The sequence below is a fragment of the Anomaloglossus baeobatrachus genome, unplaced genomic scaffold (assembly GCF_048569485.1).
Source record: "Anomaloglossus baeobatrachus isolate aAnoBae1 unplaced genomic scaffold, aAnoBae1.hap1 Scaffold_81, whole genome shotgun sequence".
NCBI lineage: Eukaryota > Metazoa > Chordata > Amphibia > Anura > Aromobatidae > Anomaloglossus > Anomaloglossus baeobatrachus.
Genome location: NW_027445195.1, coordinates 148,230 through 165,705, shown reverse-complemented (window position 1 = coordinate 165,705; position 17,476 = coordinate 148,230). Strand labels below are relative to the sequence as shown.

At 46.0% G+C, this 17,476-nt stretch overlaps 1 pseudogene; it reads left to right on the top strand.

Moving 5' to 3' along the window:
- The first annotated feature begins 15,657 nt into the window (after positions 1 to 15,657).
- Positions 15,658 to 15,863, top strand: LOC142288268 (U2 spliceosomal RNA; annotated as a pseudogene).
- The last annotated feature ends 1,613 nt before the right edge of the window (positions 15,864 to 17,476 follow it).

Genomic DNA, 17,476 nt, shown 5'->3' with positions numbered 1-17,476 from the left:
GGCCCAATTTTTGGAAAAAAGGGAGACTCCGCTTGGAGTAACCCTTCCTTGCTGTGTTTTTAAAAGAAGCCAAGATGAACAGAGCTGGGATCAGGAAAGACTTTGCTACCTACCCCGGTGTCATCCTGGGGACGGTTAAGAATAGCGTATTTTTGAATGTGCTTGATGCAAATGTAGCTGTGAAGTGTACAACTGGGGCACAACTGCTGCCACTGAAGGGGTGGGTGTGTGTGGGGCCCAATTTTTGGAAAAAAGGGAGACTCCGCTTGGAGTAACCCTTGCTTGCTGTGTTTTTAAAAGAAGCCAAGATGAACAGAGCTGGGATCAGGAAAGACTTTGCTACCTACCCCGGTGTCATCCTGGGGACGGTTAATTATGGCGTATTTTTGAATGTGCTTGATGCAAATCAAAACATCCTGTTTGCAACTAGGGCCCAAGTGCTGCCACTGATGGGGTGGGTGTCTGTGTGGCCCAATTTTTGGAAAAAAGGGAGACTCCGCTTGGAGTAACCCTTGCTTGCTGTGTTTTTAAAAGAAGCCAAGATGAACAGAGCTGGGATCAGGAAAGACTTTGCTACCTACCCCGGTGTCATCCTGGGGACGGTTAAGAATAGCGTATTTTTGAATGTGCTTGATGCAAATGTAGCTGTGAAGTGTACAACTGGGGCACAACTGCTGCCACTGAAGGGGTGGGTGTGTGTGGGGCCCAATTTTTGGAAAAAAGGGAGACTCCGCTTGGAGTAACCCTTGCTTGCTGTGTTTTTAAAAGAAGCCAAGATGAACAGAGCTGGGATCAGGAAAGACTTTGCTACCTACCCCGGTGTCATCCTGGGGACGGTTAATTATGGCGTATTTTTGAATGTGCTTGATGCAAATCAAAACATCCTGTTTGCAACTAGGGCCCAAGTGCTGCCACTGATGGGGTGGGTGTCTGTGTGGCCCAATTTTTGGAAAAAAGGGAGACTCCGCTTGGAGTAACCCTTGCTTGCTGTGTTTTTAAAAGAAGCCAAGATGAACAGAGCTGGGATCAGGAAAGACTTTGCTACCTACCCCGGTGTCATCCTGGGGACGGTTAATTATGGCGTATTTTTGAATGTGCTTGATGCAAATCAAAACATCCTGTTTGCAACTAGGGCCCAAGTGCTGCCACTGATGGGGTGGGTGTCTGTGTGGCCCAATTTTTGGAAAAAAGGGAGACTCCGCTTGGAGTAACCCTTGCTTGCTGTGTTTTTAAAAGAAGCCAAGATGAACAGAGCTGGGATCAGGAAAGACTTTGCTACCTACCCCGGTGTCATCCTGGGGACGGTTAAGAATAGCGTATTTTTGAATGTGCTTGATGCAAATGTAGCTGTGAAGTGTACAACTGGGGCACAACTGCTGCCACTGAAGGGGTGGGTGTGTGTGGGGCCCAATTTTTGGAAAAAAAGGGAGACTCCGCTTGGAGTAACCCTTGCTTGCTGTGTTTTTAAAAGAAGCCAAGATGAACAGAGCTGGGATCAGGAAAGACTTTGCTACCTACCCCGGTGTCATCCTGGGGACGGTTAATTATGGCGTATTTTTGAATGTGCTTGATGCAAATCAAAACATCCTGTTTGCAACTAGGGCCCAAGTGCTGCCACTGATGGGGTGGGTGTCTGTGTGGCCCAATTTTTGGAAAAAAGGGAGACTCCGCTTGGAGTAACCCTTGCTTGCTGTGTTTTTAAAAGAAGCCAAGATGAACAGAGCTGGGATCAGGAAAGACTTTGCTACCTACCCCGGTGTCATCCTGGGGACGGTTAATTATGGCGTATTTTTGAATGTGCTTGATGCAAATCAAAACATCCTGTTTGCAACTAGGGCCCAAGTGCTGCCACTGATGGGGTGGGTGTCTGTGTGGCCCAATTTTTGGAAAAAAGGGAGACTCCGCTTGGAGTAACCCTTGCTTGCTGTGTTTTTAAAAGAAGCCAAGATGAACAGAGCTGGGATCAGGAAAGACTTTGCTACCTACCCCGGTGTCATCCTGGGGACGGTTAATTATGGCGTATTTTTGAATGTGCTTGATGCAAATCAAAACATCCTGTTTGCAACTAGGGCCCAAGTGCTGCCACTGATGGGGTGGGTGTCTGTGTGGCCCAATTTTTGGAAAAAAGGGAGACTCCGCTTGGAGTAACCCTTCCTTGCTGTGTTTTTAAAAGAAGCCAAGATGAACAAGTCATGGGTCAGCAAAGACTTTATCTACCTACCCCGGTGTCATCCTGGGGACGGATAAGAATGGCGTATTTTTGAATGTGCTTGATGCAAATCAAAACATCCTGTTTGCAACTAGGGCCCAAGTCCTGCCACTGATGGGGTGGGTGTCTGTGTGGCCCAATTTTTGGAAAAAAGGGAGACTCCGCTTGGAGTAACCCTTGCTTGCTGTGTTTTTAAAAGAAGCCAAGATGAACAGAGCTGGGATCAGGAAAGACTTTGCTACCTACCCCGGTGTCATCCTGGGGACGGTTAATTATGGCGTATTTTTGAATTTGCTTGATGCAAATCAAAACATCCTGTTTGCAACTAGGGCCCAAGTGCTGCCACTGATGGGGTGGGTGTCTGTGTGGCCCAATTTTTGGAAAAAAGGGAGACTCCGCTTGGAGTAACCCTTGCTTGCTGTGTTTTTAAAAGAAGCCAAGATGAACAGAGCTGGGATCAGGAAAGACTTTGCTACCTACCCCGGTGTCATCCTGGGGACGGTTAATTATGGCGTATTTTTGAATTTGCTTGATGCAAATCAAAACATCCTGTTTGCAACTAGGGCCCAAGTGCTGCCACTGATGGGGTGGGTGTCTGTGTGGCCCAATTTTTGGAAAAAAGGGAGACTCCGCTTGGAGTAACCCTTGCTTGCTGTGTTTTTAAAAGAAGCCAAGATGAACAGAGCTGGGATCAGGAAAGACTTTGCTACCTACCCCGGTGTCATCCTGGGGACGGTTAAGAATAGCGTATTTTTGAATGTGCTTGATGCAAATGTAGCTGTGAAGTGTACAACTGGGGCACAACTGCTGCCACTGAAGGGGTGGGTGTGTGTGGGGCCCAATTTTTGGAAAAAAGGGAGACTCCGCTTGGAGTCACCTTGCGGTGTTTTACATGATTTTAGAATGGCGTGCCATGCCTATATCTGTGTGTCCTCCTCTTTTCCTTGTCCAGCTGTTTTGTTTTCGCATGAGTATATGTCCTTGTCACTTTCCCATGTGTTTGTGTTGTGTTGTGAGTTGTTTGTCACCTTTTGGACACCTTTGAGGGTGTTTTCTAGGTGTTTTACTGTGTTTGTGATTGCCTGCCATTGTTTCCTATTGGCTCGAGTTCGGTTCGTCGAACGTTCGACGAGCCGAACTCGAACGGGAGCTCCGTTCGGCGAACCGACCTCGAGCCGAACCGGGACCGGTTCGCTCATCTCTACTCCTGGACATAGCATTCGAATTACCAGGTCCCTGAAGGCTGAAATGCGTAGTGGCCGGAAATCATGAACAATTACAATGGGCGTATGTGCTGTAGATCCTGCGTCAGTTGTAGCTTGGAACTTTGTCTTTTCACGGATTTGCCCGTCTCTCATGGTGTTGGGCTATTTTCGGATCAAAATGGTGTGTCCCTCCTTGGCCCGTATCATGGGTTATTTCAGGGGCAAATTTAACTCTCTTAGCACTTTTCTCCTTAATTGTGGCCGTTGAATTGTGGGGTCAAGGTCTATCCAACCAGCATATTTGTTGTTTTTCAGACAATTTAGGGCTCGTGCATAGTAATAATAACACAGGTTTCCAAGGGTAAAAATTTTTGAAAGATGTGATTTTTTTCATACTTTCGATCATTGGACTCAGTAAAAATATTGAAAAATTATCATCACGTACAGTTTTTTCACAAACACTGATTCTATAGGTGTTAGGGCCAGGTGGACGGGCAGACCCAGGAGGTGGATCCACTGGGCCGAACACCTTAATGAAGGCAAGGGGTCCGGTAGCCGGAGCACTACGGGTAGCAGGACAGTCCGTGCAAAAGAGTGGAATGGAGAAGTCCCTGGGACCACGGAGTCACTGATGGTAGTCCGGGTGACGGAGCTCAGGTTCGGAGGCCGAGATGTCAGGCAGAGTCCGGAACCGATGGAGCGAGAGGACGGGTCACCACAGGGATCAGAGATGGTACGGACTGACGGGATGGCAGATAGTCAGCGTTCGGGGTTCGGGAATCGGCAGGACCGGATGGCGAGGCAGGAGCGGCTCTAGAAGAGAGATAGGTAAGTATATCACAGAGACACAAGGAGACCTGAGTCCTAGCTTAGGAAACACGAAGAACAGGCCCCGCCCACTTGGACATTAAACCCCTTTATACCCTGTACCTGTGTGTTCAATTTCCTGTCAGTGGACGCTGGCCCTTTAAGAGAGGGTCAATGACCGCGCGCGCGCCCTAATGCGCATGCGCGAGGCCCGGGTGCCAGAAGCCAGGGCAGGGAGCGGTGTATAGGAAGCAGGGGAGCCGGCCTGGAGCAGGGCTGCCGACGGGCGCCGGGAGCGGGGACCGGGCCGCCTGGGGACCGCAGGTGGTGGAGGCTGGAGACCGTGGAGCGGGGGATGTCTGCCAGAGGAGCCGGGGAGCGAAGCAGGGAAGCCGGGGAGCGTGGCAGGTGAGCCGGGGGGCAGAGCAGGGGACCCGGAGAGCGTGACAATAGGTTTCCAAAAGGTTAGAATTCTGAAAAGATTCCCTCCATACTTTTCTGAAGATGGTGCTCTAGTGTATTCAAGCGATGTTCCTGTGCTGATGGAAAATGTAACATTAAGTACAATGTGAGCGAGTGGAGACACGTCATTGTTTCATCCAAAAAGTCTGAAAGCTGTGCTACTGCTCAATGGCAGTAAGTATTCTTCAGTGTGTGTAGGGCATGTGTCGCGGGCAGAGGGGCCACGCACGCTACGCTCGGGTTCGGGGACTTCTGCTGCTGCTGCTGCTCGGTGGCTCGAGCGGAGGGCCAGATCCGGGGACTCGAGCAGCGCTCCTCGCCCACGAGTGAAAAGGGGGTGGTTTGTTTGGGGAGATAGTTAGTGACGTCACCCACAGGTCGTGGTGATAATGGGCACCACCACTGCTGGTGACGGGGATCCCGGGAGCGATGGCAGGGAGCAGCTAGGATGTTGGTTCCCCCTCCGTGGGTAGGGGTTGGTGATCCCGGGGCCCGGTGGCGGTACGGGGAGGCTGGATGGCTGGGGTGTACGTACCGAGGGAGCCCGTTTGCCCGCAGGCGCTGGCCCTTGGATCTCTAGCCTATGGCGGTGGCTTTTTATCCTCACGGTGTGGACGGTTGCCTTCTGTCGGGTCTTGGGTGTTAGGGAACCCCTGGGATTCCGGTCACTCTCGGATTTGACCATTGTCGGCGGCTCCTAGCCTGGTCAGGGTCCAATGGCCCTGCCTTTGTGCTTGGTACAGATCCGCTCACCGGTTCAGTTCCCCTCGGGTCACCGCCCGTCCCCGGTCCTACGGTTCAGCTGACTTGTACCACCTCCTGCAGACGGCCACCACCGTCTGCCGACCTTGCTGACAGTGCCTGGGCTCCTACCCAGACACTAACAGTTTCTGTCCTCTCACTTTCCACTACAAAACTAAACTAACTGCTTTTTCCCGCCTCCGGGCCTGTGAACTCCTCGGTGGGTGGGGCCAACCGCCTGGCTCCGCCCCACCTGGTGTGGACATCAGAGCCTGGAGGAGGCAACAAGGATTTTGTGTGACTGATGTAGACTATCCAGGGGAGGGGGTGTGTGTGATTTTGTGTTTGTGACTACCTGGCTAGTCCAGGGCGTCACACATGCTATGCACTTGGAAGAAAGCTGTGAGAATTTAGACTTTATTCTCAAGAAACTTAACTACAAGGAGCATGGATGGTCAATATGTGGTGGTCTAAAAATGTTCTCATTGCTTCTTGGGCAGCAAGGAGGATATATTAAATACCCATGCTGTTCTGCCTCATGGCAGCCTGCTAATAGTCATTCATTGAAATTTCTGTTACAATCCCTAGAGGTCATTGTTATTCTTTTGAATTGCTGAGTTTCCCTTTAAGCTAAAGGTATTCTGGGTAAGGAATGCCTCCCTGAGCTGAGAAGAAGCCTGCAGCCATTTTTTCTTTGGATTTGTCAGGAAAGGACATGCCGACTTACCTCTCTGTACATTCACCCCTGCCTAGTGTAATCCGGTGAGCAAAGCAAATTACATGTGTTAGTGATAGAATCCTAGATGGAAGAGTGTAGTAAATGCATTGTACATTGTACTTCTACACCTTTAGTGTCATCCCTGTCTTGTTTGTCTAGATAAGATTTCTATGTATTGCAGATGCAGTGACCTTTCACCTACATTCTCGTAAGAACTGCATCTCATGTACTGTTATGCTATGTTAACTCTGTATTAACACTGTACTGACTGTAATCATTTTCTTGTTATAGTTTTTACCCGTATAAAACAGTATCTTGGATATACCGTATTCTGTCTTCAACTGCATCTTGGATATTCCTATATTCACTGTATATTCCATGTATACTGCAATCAAGTTCACGTTACCAGCTAATAAATCAAGGCTATTGAACTTCACAGTCTGTTTATTTGAAATGTGAACTAGGGTTTAGCTGTATGCTAGAGATTCACAGCATTACGTAAAAGAAGGCAGAACACATGCTTTTTGTGTGAATTGGAAAGCCAGGTTAGGACTCTTCACTGGAGCAAAAAAAATTGGCCAACAAGAACATCTTTGTAACCGGGACTCAAGAACATTGTTGCATAAAGCTTAGTTGATCCCACCTAAAGTTCTCTTGCCACCACTCCACTGTAAGCTTGGACTGATGAAGCTGTTTGTGAAAGCGCTACTGAAAGAAGGAGAGATGTTTAAGTACCTGTGTACCAAGTTTCAGGGACTGTCAGAATCAAGTCTGAAGGAAGGTGTGATGCCCTGGCAAAACCAGGTAGTTACAGATAGGCCCCCGCACAACACCTTTCCTCACTTAGGAAACACACAGCCGACCTGAAACCCTAGTCACCTAGGACACTGAAGCCAGGACCGAAACCAGCGGCCTAGCTAATTAAATGATTGAGGGCAGGATTATAGGTCCTATCCCACCTAAAGTCCCTCAAAGAAGACAACAGCCCACTGATAGGGATAAGGCCACCGCCAGGGCCCTTAGATCCCACGGGCCAGCGCCTGCGGGCACGGCTCCTTAGGCCATATCCAGCCGGGAGCGGACTCCTGAGTTCCAGACCAGGCAGTCCACCATACACAAAAACAAGTGCAGAGTAAAGGACAGCGACCACCAGCCTGGGTGGGGGACCTGAATGCAACCGGCCGGGGCGGCAGGCCACCAGCACCTTTGGTTTACCGAAAGACTCGTGTGATTCATTTACTGTGAGTAACCAAACATCCCCCTGCTTGCTCAGGCGCGCCGGCCCTTGCCATCACCATACCCTGCACAAAGACACTGGGCCCCGGGGCAATCATCCCTACACACGGAGGGGTTAACATCCAGCTGCCACTACATCTCTCCCGGGTATCCCATAACGGCAGCGGTGGTGTCCCACCTCACCACACACCGTTGGTGGCGTCACAAACTTAATACGGCCTAGCCCATACATCTACATTCCTCCTTTTATTCGACATGTCCGCGAGACCCCCGGGTCGAGCCACTCTCTTAGAAGGTCTGGATCCGACCAACGGCGGCTGCTGGCACAGGGGCAGCACAAAAGCATTTTTGTGGGTTCGGATATTCAGAAACCCATGAATGAAGGATGACGTGTTTTAAACAATAATGAAAACTGTTGAAAAAAGGGCTTGGGACTCTTTGAAAGAAGCAATAAATACGTTTCTAGGTAACAACAAAGAATCAAAATTTAAGTCCATCGTGGAGAACATGCTGAAACGTTTCAAAGCCTTGGGTTGTCTAATGAATTTGAAGTTACATTTTTTACATTCCTATTTGGACTACTTGTCTGAAAACCTTGGTGCTGGTGGGAAGAACAAGAAGGTTTTCATCGGAATATCAAGGAGATGGAACGACGATACCAAAGTAAATGAAACGTGAACATGATTGCCGGATGCTTCACAGAGAAGATCCACAGGCCTTCTATAAGAGAAAAGGGGGATCTAGAGAAAAGGAAAAAGTGCAAGAATAAATTTCTAATAAAGTTGCAGAATGACTGTACAATAAATAAATGTATTTTATATATAAAATTGTGAATATTTTTGGTTACAATAAGTATTTTTCTTGTTCATGTCACTTGTATGTAACTTCACACATGGATTGTACAAAATCAATATTTGATGGTTAAAAAAAAATATTTATTTTTTTTTTTAAATCAGGACATTAGAAAACATAATAATCAGTCACTGGATTTGAAGTTTCATAAACCAAAATTTGACATAGCTGTGTAATTTGTCGGGCACCCACCGACAATAGAATAGCGCCAGATTTAGGAAGCTGGCTGAGGTCTGCAAAGTCTGTAGCCAGGTGACAAAATTGTCCAACCTGGGTTTCTTCCTTAAGTAGTCTCTGGTATGATGATATGGTATAATCCTGGCAGCCGGAGTCGAAATCCCTAGATTGCGGTTATGATCTCCAATCGGAATTGAAGCCCCTAGATTGAAGCCATGTAGCCAAGTGATCCTCTAGTTGAAGCCAAAGTCCCTAGACCGAGTCCACAAGGCATCCTGGTTCTGATCCCCTAGCCAGCTCTTAAGAGCTTAGACTAGATCATGCAACATCCATCAACAACCTGGTGACTCCAAGAAGTCCCCTTTTATAGCCATAACCTTCCCTTAGGATATACTGTGCCCTTATCAGATTGGTTGTACAAGGTTGCTTCTCTTATTGGATGAATTTCAAGCTGCATGGATAATGTTCATTTAAATGATGTGGATAGAAAGACTGAAGATATCTACATGTAGTCTGAAATCCATCATGAATCAATACTATTTTACACAGTCATAAGCAGCCCATGGGCATTCACCTGCATTCAAACCAATAACAGCTCATAGACCAGACAATCCATCTACCACTGGACCAAAGACAGGAAGTTAAATCCACTGCCTGCGGTAACCAACTTAATCCTATAGGCTACTCACACAACAAACCCAACAGAAAGGAAAAAAACATGGCTTCGATTATCCATCCAATGAAAACGCATAACCATTGTGAGCCATTGGACAATGCAATTGGACACTTGGTGACATGGTGCACGGCCCAATGAATCAAGTCTTTACTTCATATTCACGGTTTAAGCCCTTGGGTTCTAATGTGCCCAGAGTACATATCCAGAAAGATTCTCTTTCTTTGAGCTAAACACAAGTCAACAATACATTGTAAGCAGATTCTATTACCAGTCCCACACCATTTTGTGACGCATAATCACACAGTGATCCAATTAAGATTCCAAGTCATCGAACATGTCCAAGCCATACGCAGAGGAGGCAATAGAATTAGGAAGCTCAAAGAAAGGGAATCTTTCTGGATATATACTCTGGGCACATTGGAACCCAAAGGCTTAAACCATGAATATGAAGTACAGACTTGATTCATTGGGCCATGCATGGACATAATGGACATAATTCTAATAGGCAGGACAGGTAATAAGGAGCACAAGTTATATGCTAAAATGTGTTGTGTGACAAGACAGACACAGGAAAGGACATGATAACAGGTGTAGGGACCAACAAGGTGAGACAAGGGGTATCAGGATAGGGTCAAGTAGGTATGAATGTAGTAATGGGGCAGGCATAGAGAATTGTATGTGAATGTGAATTACAATAAATCACTAAGGAAAGGAATATGTGAGTGTGTGCCTAATGTAAACTAATATTGTACTGGCAAAATTATAGATGGAAAGGGAGAAGGGGAGGGGGGAGAGAGGAGGCTGTAATTGACTACAAGGGTATGAGTTATGAGTGATCATAGGGATAGTGTTACATAAGTGGAAATACCTATGGAGGACCGGATGTGTAAGCGCATACCTTATACAAACCTATAGAGTGCTGATGGGTGAGAGTGTGATGTTAGATATAAGACATCCTATAGTGAATAGTGAGCCGTAATCAAGTGCAACAGGGATATTTCACGTGACTATGGGAACCTGGAAGGTAAAGAAAGGGGAGAAAAAACTGTTAGACAAGGTAATCAGACATAATGTAACCAGTTGATCAGACATGATCACCTGGTTTGAGACCCCCTGCCTTACACTATATAGATATCATGTTCATTCCCCATCTATCTTGCTCAGGAGAGCATCTCCCTCCCCCGGCACCAAGAGCAGCTCATACTGAATTGTTACATTGACTAGTAACACTGCACACAGAAATGCACCTTAATATTCCACTGTTAACCCTTTCCTCCCAGCAGTAACACACAACTCCTCACCTTGATATCATGGTGATTTATGGTCAGAATGACTTCAATGCGATCAGTGATTTCTATTCTAGCTCTGCTCACATAGATTTTATATCCACACTCAACTATAGGCCGTTCTTCATATTTTGGGGGCTTTTAGTCAGATATACTAGTTTGTGCCTGTATAGTATTGGTGTAGATGGGAGTGTAGGGCATGGGTTACATGGCACTGTGGTGGAATACTGATGGGAGGTATTGGTGCTGTGTTTGATGCTTCTACTGGGTATTTTCCTACAAATACTGGAACAGCTCACTGCTTAGAATGATCCTTCCCAGCTCTATAATATATTATATATACCCCACAATGCAGGCTCACACACACATTTGTCTCAAGTGTGTTGTAGGGACACAGATACAGTCTTGGTCATGTGACTAAAGGCTACTTTACACACTGCGATATCGGTCCCGATATCGCTAGTGTGGGTACCCGCCCCCATCTGTTGCGCGACACGGGCAAATCGCTGCCCATGCCGCACAACACCGACCAGACCCGTCACACATACTTACCTGCCCGGCGACGTCGCTGTGTCCGGCGAACCGCCTCCTTTCTAAGGGGGCGGTCCGTGCGGCGTCACAGCGACGTCACTGAGCGACCGCCCAATAGCAGCGGAGGGGCGGAGATGAGTGGCCGGAACATCCCGCCCACCTCCTTCCTTCCTCATAGCGGCTGGGAGGCAGGTAAGGAGAGGTTCCTCGTTTCTGCGGTGTCACACGGAGCGATGTGTGCTACCGCAGGAGCGACGAACTACATCGTTACTGCTGCAGTAACGATAATCGAGAATGGAGACCCATGTCACCGATGAGCGATTTTGCACGTTTTTGCAATGATGCAAAATCGCTCATCGGTATCACACGCAGCAACATCGCTAATGCGGCCGGATGTGCGTCACAAATTCCGTGACCGCAACGACTCCGCATTAGCGATGTCGCAGCGTGTAAAGCCCCCTTTAGTGGGAGTGGTGTACAGGGTCTTAGCAGTAAAGAGTATTCCATATTTCTGCCAGATACCCACAGAGATATTGAAATCTGAAAAAAGAGACTTCTGCTCATTGAAGGTAAGAACTGCTCACATAGCGTTCAACTCCACAGCAAACGAGTGCTCTAGCACTGGCATCTCAGCAGGGATATTCCCCTACTACACATGTGTGTCTAGGTCACTGTGACAGTTTACAGGACATAACTCAGGGCACCTAGACAGAAGGCAGAGGGACTACTTTCTATTTCTGGTGTAGAGCTTAGTACAATATATATATATTTATACTATTACATGGGACACATGTACCTTGTATTACCATTATTCGCTGTATATGAACCCCTTTTCTCCGGGCATTATTTGTCTATAGCATTTTTCACGAACCTGAGGCAACTGAGAACCCTTCAGTGAAGGAATTCCACTAACCCTCACAATACCTACCAGGGGCCTCCCTGCAGTAACTCAGGTAGTTGTACCCATTCTCTTTCCGCATTCTATGTGTTCTTCTTCTTTCTTCTTTTTTTTCTTTTTTCTTCTTTTTATTTCTATCATGTAGTTCAGGGGTTTATAGATATATGTCCTGCATCTCATATTTCCTTTAGTGGTGCTTCTTACCCATTCTCATATCATTTACCCTAGTATTTCATGATCCTGAGGCGACTGAGAACCCTTTAATAAAGGAATCCTTTTTCACCTGAATTGTCAAGTGATACTTACCAGTGACTATCACGTAATGTTACAGGTAGTTCCATTTTCTTCCTCTTCTTTCTCTCCTTTCTTCTTTGTCACACGGTCCATTGTGTTATAGCCCACGTGTCATGATAACACTTGTACCATCTTTTCATTTAGATTCCACCTACAATTATTTACCGATTCCAGTTCTGGAATAGGCTTTCATCATCTACTCACTAGAATTCTCAAGTTCATAAGGTACTGAGACATATACATGTTCACACCATTATAAAGAACAAAGTATAAACATTGAGGTTTTTCTCACACCCATGTTCCTGTGTTCTTTGATATGATATGTGTTCATTTCCTTCACTATATAGGATTGCAAGTTTTCCATTTGTACCTTAATGGCAATGACGCTATACAATTGAACACATATCATCCTGTTATCCATATAGGTGTGTATTTACCTGCTTGACTATTTTTGGTTGTTTGATCCAGAATGTTTCTCCAGATAGGTCATGTGGAAATTTTCTTTCCTCAGTACAAATGTTTTCACTATGGCTTTGGAAAATTTTTTTGTATGTGCATCATGGTCATTTGACCCATTGTACTCTCAAGTAGCAATATATTGTACTGTTATGTTGTACTATGTACTAATTACGTGTTTATATGGTTTTGTAACCCTTTATGATCTTAGATAACTTTATCCTTGATAAAGACCTAAAAACAAGCTCGAAACGTTGGATGAATTATCCTTTTGCACAAATAAAGAATTTTCAGCATTCTAAGAGTTCTTTTCTTACGTTATTGATCACTATAGTGTGCCAGAGCTATTTCTATTGAATTAACTCTTATTTTTTCTGAGCACCTGCTATATACACAGTGAGCCAGACATATTCAATTTTCATTCAGAAGGCAGAGGGAAGCCTTAGCAGCTGAGCCTATATCTTGGCTTGTGAGCATTAGAACAGGCCGGCGATTACAGGGTAACATGAAAAATGTCCAGCTTGCATTATGACTAGAACATGACAATATCCTTTTAAGTACTAACCTATGATGCGTTCCTAAGCAGTTGATGTTATATGTTCTACATTTCATTTTCTGCATACTTTACAAGTAGTAGAATTTGCTTTGATATAGGCAACTGGATTTTCACAATGAAAAGGCAAAGGATAACGACCGAAAAAGACGCCATACATTATGTCAGTGCCATCACTGACAAACCTGGATTGACCATGAAATACATCAATCCCCTTAAAGGTGAGTTAAAACAAGTTTTAACTAAATTGCCTTAATATTGTCATGCACTAGAATGACTGTCTTAGGTAATGATAAATATTTTCTACAGGAAGAGGAGTGTTTGCTGAAACTGAAATCGAAAAAGGGAGTTTTGTTGCAGAATATCGAGGTGAGCTCACGTATGCACTTACGATGGTAGACAACTACTCGAGATTTATGGTTGAGGTACAAGTCAAAGATCTAATGGCCCATACTGCAGCGAAGGTCTTCCAAGCACACTTATGCAGACCTCATGGCTACTCAGAGAGAGTCCTCACAGATCAAGGCACTGCCTTTGAAGCGGAAATCTTCAAGGACTTCTGCAGCTTTTACCGATGCAGGAAGATGCGTACTACACCCTACCATGCTCAAACCAATGGTTATCAACCTGCTCAGGACTTTACCCCATATTCCAGATGTGGCCTTACAAGTGATTTATAGAGGGGTAACAATACGTTGGGATCATCGGATCTAATCTCCCTTTTTATACACCCTAAAATCTTGTTTGCGTTAGAATAAACAATAACATCATAAAGGTATAGCAGTACCGTTTCAAAGTTTCGGTGTCCCAAGCAGCATTCCATCAGCCTCTGGAAGGTTCCTGGCAAATTGCACAGCTCGAAGGGCATGCTTTTGAACTCGCAGAGACCCATCGGGGTGGCAAAGGCGGTCTTCTTCCGGTCTGCCTCAGCAACGGACACTTGCCAATAGTGACTAGTGAGATCAAGGGTAGAAAAATAATTTGCAGTTGTCAATGCAGCTAGCTATTCCTCAATACAGGGGAGTGGTGCTGTCCTTCTTCTTTAACAGGACCAACGGAGCTGCCCAGAGGCTACAACTGTCACGGATAACCCCAGCCTCCTTCATGTTGCTCAACATGTCCTTGGTACACTGGTAATGTGCAGGTAGATTTGGCTTATATCTCTCTTTGATGGGTGGGTGTGCATTTGTGGGGATGTAGTGTTTGACCCCTTTTATTTTTCAAAAGTCTAGCGGATGTTTGCTGAAGACTTGCTCGTATTCTTGCACTAGCCTGTAGACCCCCTTCTTGTGATGTGAAGGTGTGGAGTCAGTGCCTACGTGTAATTCCTTACACCACTCCTCTGGCTGACTTGGTGAGCTGTCACTGAATGGGTGGGCTGAAGCAATGGTGGATGCTGCTGTTTGGATAGCATGTGTATCTACTGAGAACAGCTTATCAATGGTGGCAAATCGGAGCAGCTTAATCTTTTGCTCTCCGCAGTTCAACACTCTCATGGGCACTCTTCCCTTCCATATTAATGAATAAAACTATGATGTAAATAGCATATAGATACCCCACAAATGCAGATAAAAGTAGGTTATGGGAAAAGGGGGAAGAGAGAAACAGGAAAATAGTGGAATAAAGTATAACTTCCAGGTGGGAGAGGAAATGGCAGCACAGCCAGTGGAGGTGAAGCAAGGGGAGCCTGCAACTAAAGAGTTGAGAGCGTTATCACATGGTGACTGAGCCTGATTGTAACGGGAGCATAGAGGTGCCGATCCTGTCTTACCTGCGTTGGTGTAGAAGTGGGTGTCCTGTGGTGGAGTCAGCTATGTGCAGTGGTGGCCGTGGGTTCTTTTATGTGCGACCGTAGTAATAGCTGTGCCCACTTCCTGTATGGGAGTGGAATGCAGTGAGGCTAATGGAACGCACGCCTGCGCATTTGTGTTTAACGTCGCGCATGTGCAGAACGGAGAAAAGGCTGCGCTCACTTCCTAATGAAAGGGAGTGAGACGCAGCTGGGAAGGGAAGGGAAAAGATTAGGGTTTGGGGATGATGAAAGGGCTTTCTACGGGCAAGGATGGCAAAGGGTGGCAGTGACGGAAAGTCAGGCAGATGGTCCTGTCCTGTCCTGTCCGTCCGTCTTTTTGTATCATGAATTGGAAAGACTGCAAGGGGGAGGGGAGGTGCTTGTGCCCAAAAGGAGGAGTTATTCAGATTCATTGCAGTGGGCGGCGGCTGCAAAAAGTACCATTCTCCTTGTTTTTGCTCTGCAAAACAGCCTTTTCAAGGGTTTGGCTTGGGTGACAAAATGTCTTCTGTAGGCGTGGGTTTGTCTCCCTCTCCCTAAGATGTGTCCGGTATAGGCCAGGGTGCCACTCAAGGCCGTAACCAATTCGGGTTATAGCTTCTCAGCCTTTTGGCTAAGATCAAGTGTAGTTTCGGAGGACGCTACCTTGGTCGGTACTGGAAGGTGCCTGGGATTGCACGTCTGCCGGCCTTGAGGGAGTGTGTGCGCCTTCTGGTGACACATAGCCCTCTTGTGCCTGGACGGTTCCCAGGCAACGGGAGGCGATCACCTTTGTTATTTTGAAGTCCTACTGATAAACAGAAAAAAAAAAAATTAAATCTGTTCTTATCAGTTTAATATCTGATACGTCCCCTCTCTAGGGACCATATATTAAATGGATTTTTAGAACAAGGAGATGGAAAAAATCTTGCTCTGTCCACTCCACGCATTGACCTGGTATTGCAGTACCTCCAGGACCGGTGCACCCCTTCTTAACCGAGTTTCCAAAAGCAGAACTCAATTCACCTGATTCAAATGAGCCTCATTAGTGAATTGAAAGAAAGCAAAAACTTTATATGCACCTCAATTTGGCCAATTCACTTTTCACACTTTCACCCTTTTTTTTTATCTTTCACACCTTTTACTTGCTTTATTGATGCAAAAGCTGTGCCAAATAGCAAACTCATCTCCACTCAACTTGACCAACTCTGCTATGTCCCGTGCAGTATCTTATTCTCAGTCTTATCTAGATCATTTGCAATTGAATAGAATAGATCCCTTTTGGACACATTGGATTCAGCTGCTGCAGTGACTGCAGGTGTTAGAAGATGCAGACTTGGCATCAGGTGCTGTCTATCAGATTCCACTCCAATTAAAGCTTCCATTGTTTTTCGGTGTTTTCTTTGAGCAATGATGATGTCTTTAGTGATCTGTTGGCTCCCTCTCCTGGAGGAAGAGTTTGCTTGCTCTTGGACTTTCAAAAAGAGAGGTCATGATAGACATTTAGCTTCTGAGCCCAATTGGGGACAGTCATGGGTGATGAATGTTTTGCAACCTGCTGCGAAGCCTGATACCGCAATATAAGGAACGTCAAATACTAAGAATGGGCGGCCTATGAAAGAATTAGTACTTTCATTAAGCATACTTAAACGGCTAATTGGGAATAGACAAACTGTAAAAAGCCCTCTGAGAAAGCCCCTCTCTATCCTTTGTCAGTAAGCTTTTCTGTAGTCTGCCTGTTGATGTATTTTCCGTTTGAACAGTGCACAACATGAAGTGACGGAACACTGGCTTGTCACAATGTCCCCCGCTGACATCACAATAGCGCTGCTGCCTAGAAAGCCAGCTGCGCAGCAGAAGTTGCTCTTTGGGTGGGATGGTGGGCTAATGTATCTATTCCTGCTTGGTGAGAGTTTGACATGATCTAGAGCAACGAGTTCCAGCGGCTAGCGGTTGATTATTGGCTGTAATGGGGCTTTCTGGCTGGTGCTAGCCTTTCTTCTTAGCACACAGGAACCACAATCCCTACACCATGCTTCGATGGATTCTCTCATCCCAGCCCAGTAAAACTACATATTTCACACAGTTATAGGCAGCCCATGGGCATTCACCTGGATTAAAACCCATAACAGCTCATAGACCAAACAATCAATCTACCACTGGACCAAAGACAGGAAGCTAAATCCACTGCCTGCGGTAACTAACTTAATCCTATAGGCTACTCACACAACAAACCCAAGAGAAAGGAAAAAAACATGGCTTCGATTATCCATCCAATGAAAACGCATAACCATTGTGAGCCATTGGACAATGCAATTGCACACATGGTGACATGGTGCACGGCCCAATGAATCAAGTCTGTACTTCATATTCACGGTTTAAGCCCTTGGGTTTTAATGTGTCCAGAGTACATATCCAGAAAGATTCCCTTTTTTTGTGCTAAGCACAAGTCAACAATACATTGTAAGCAGATTCTATTACCAGTCCCACACCATTTTGTGACGCATAATCACACAGTGGCCCAATTAAGATTCCAAGTCATCGAACATGTCCCAGCCATACGCAGAGGAGGCAATAGAATTAGGAAGCTCAAAGAAAGGGAAT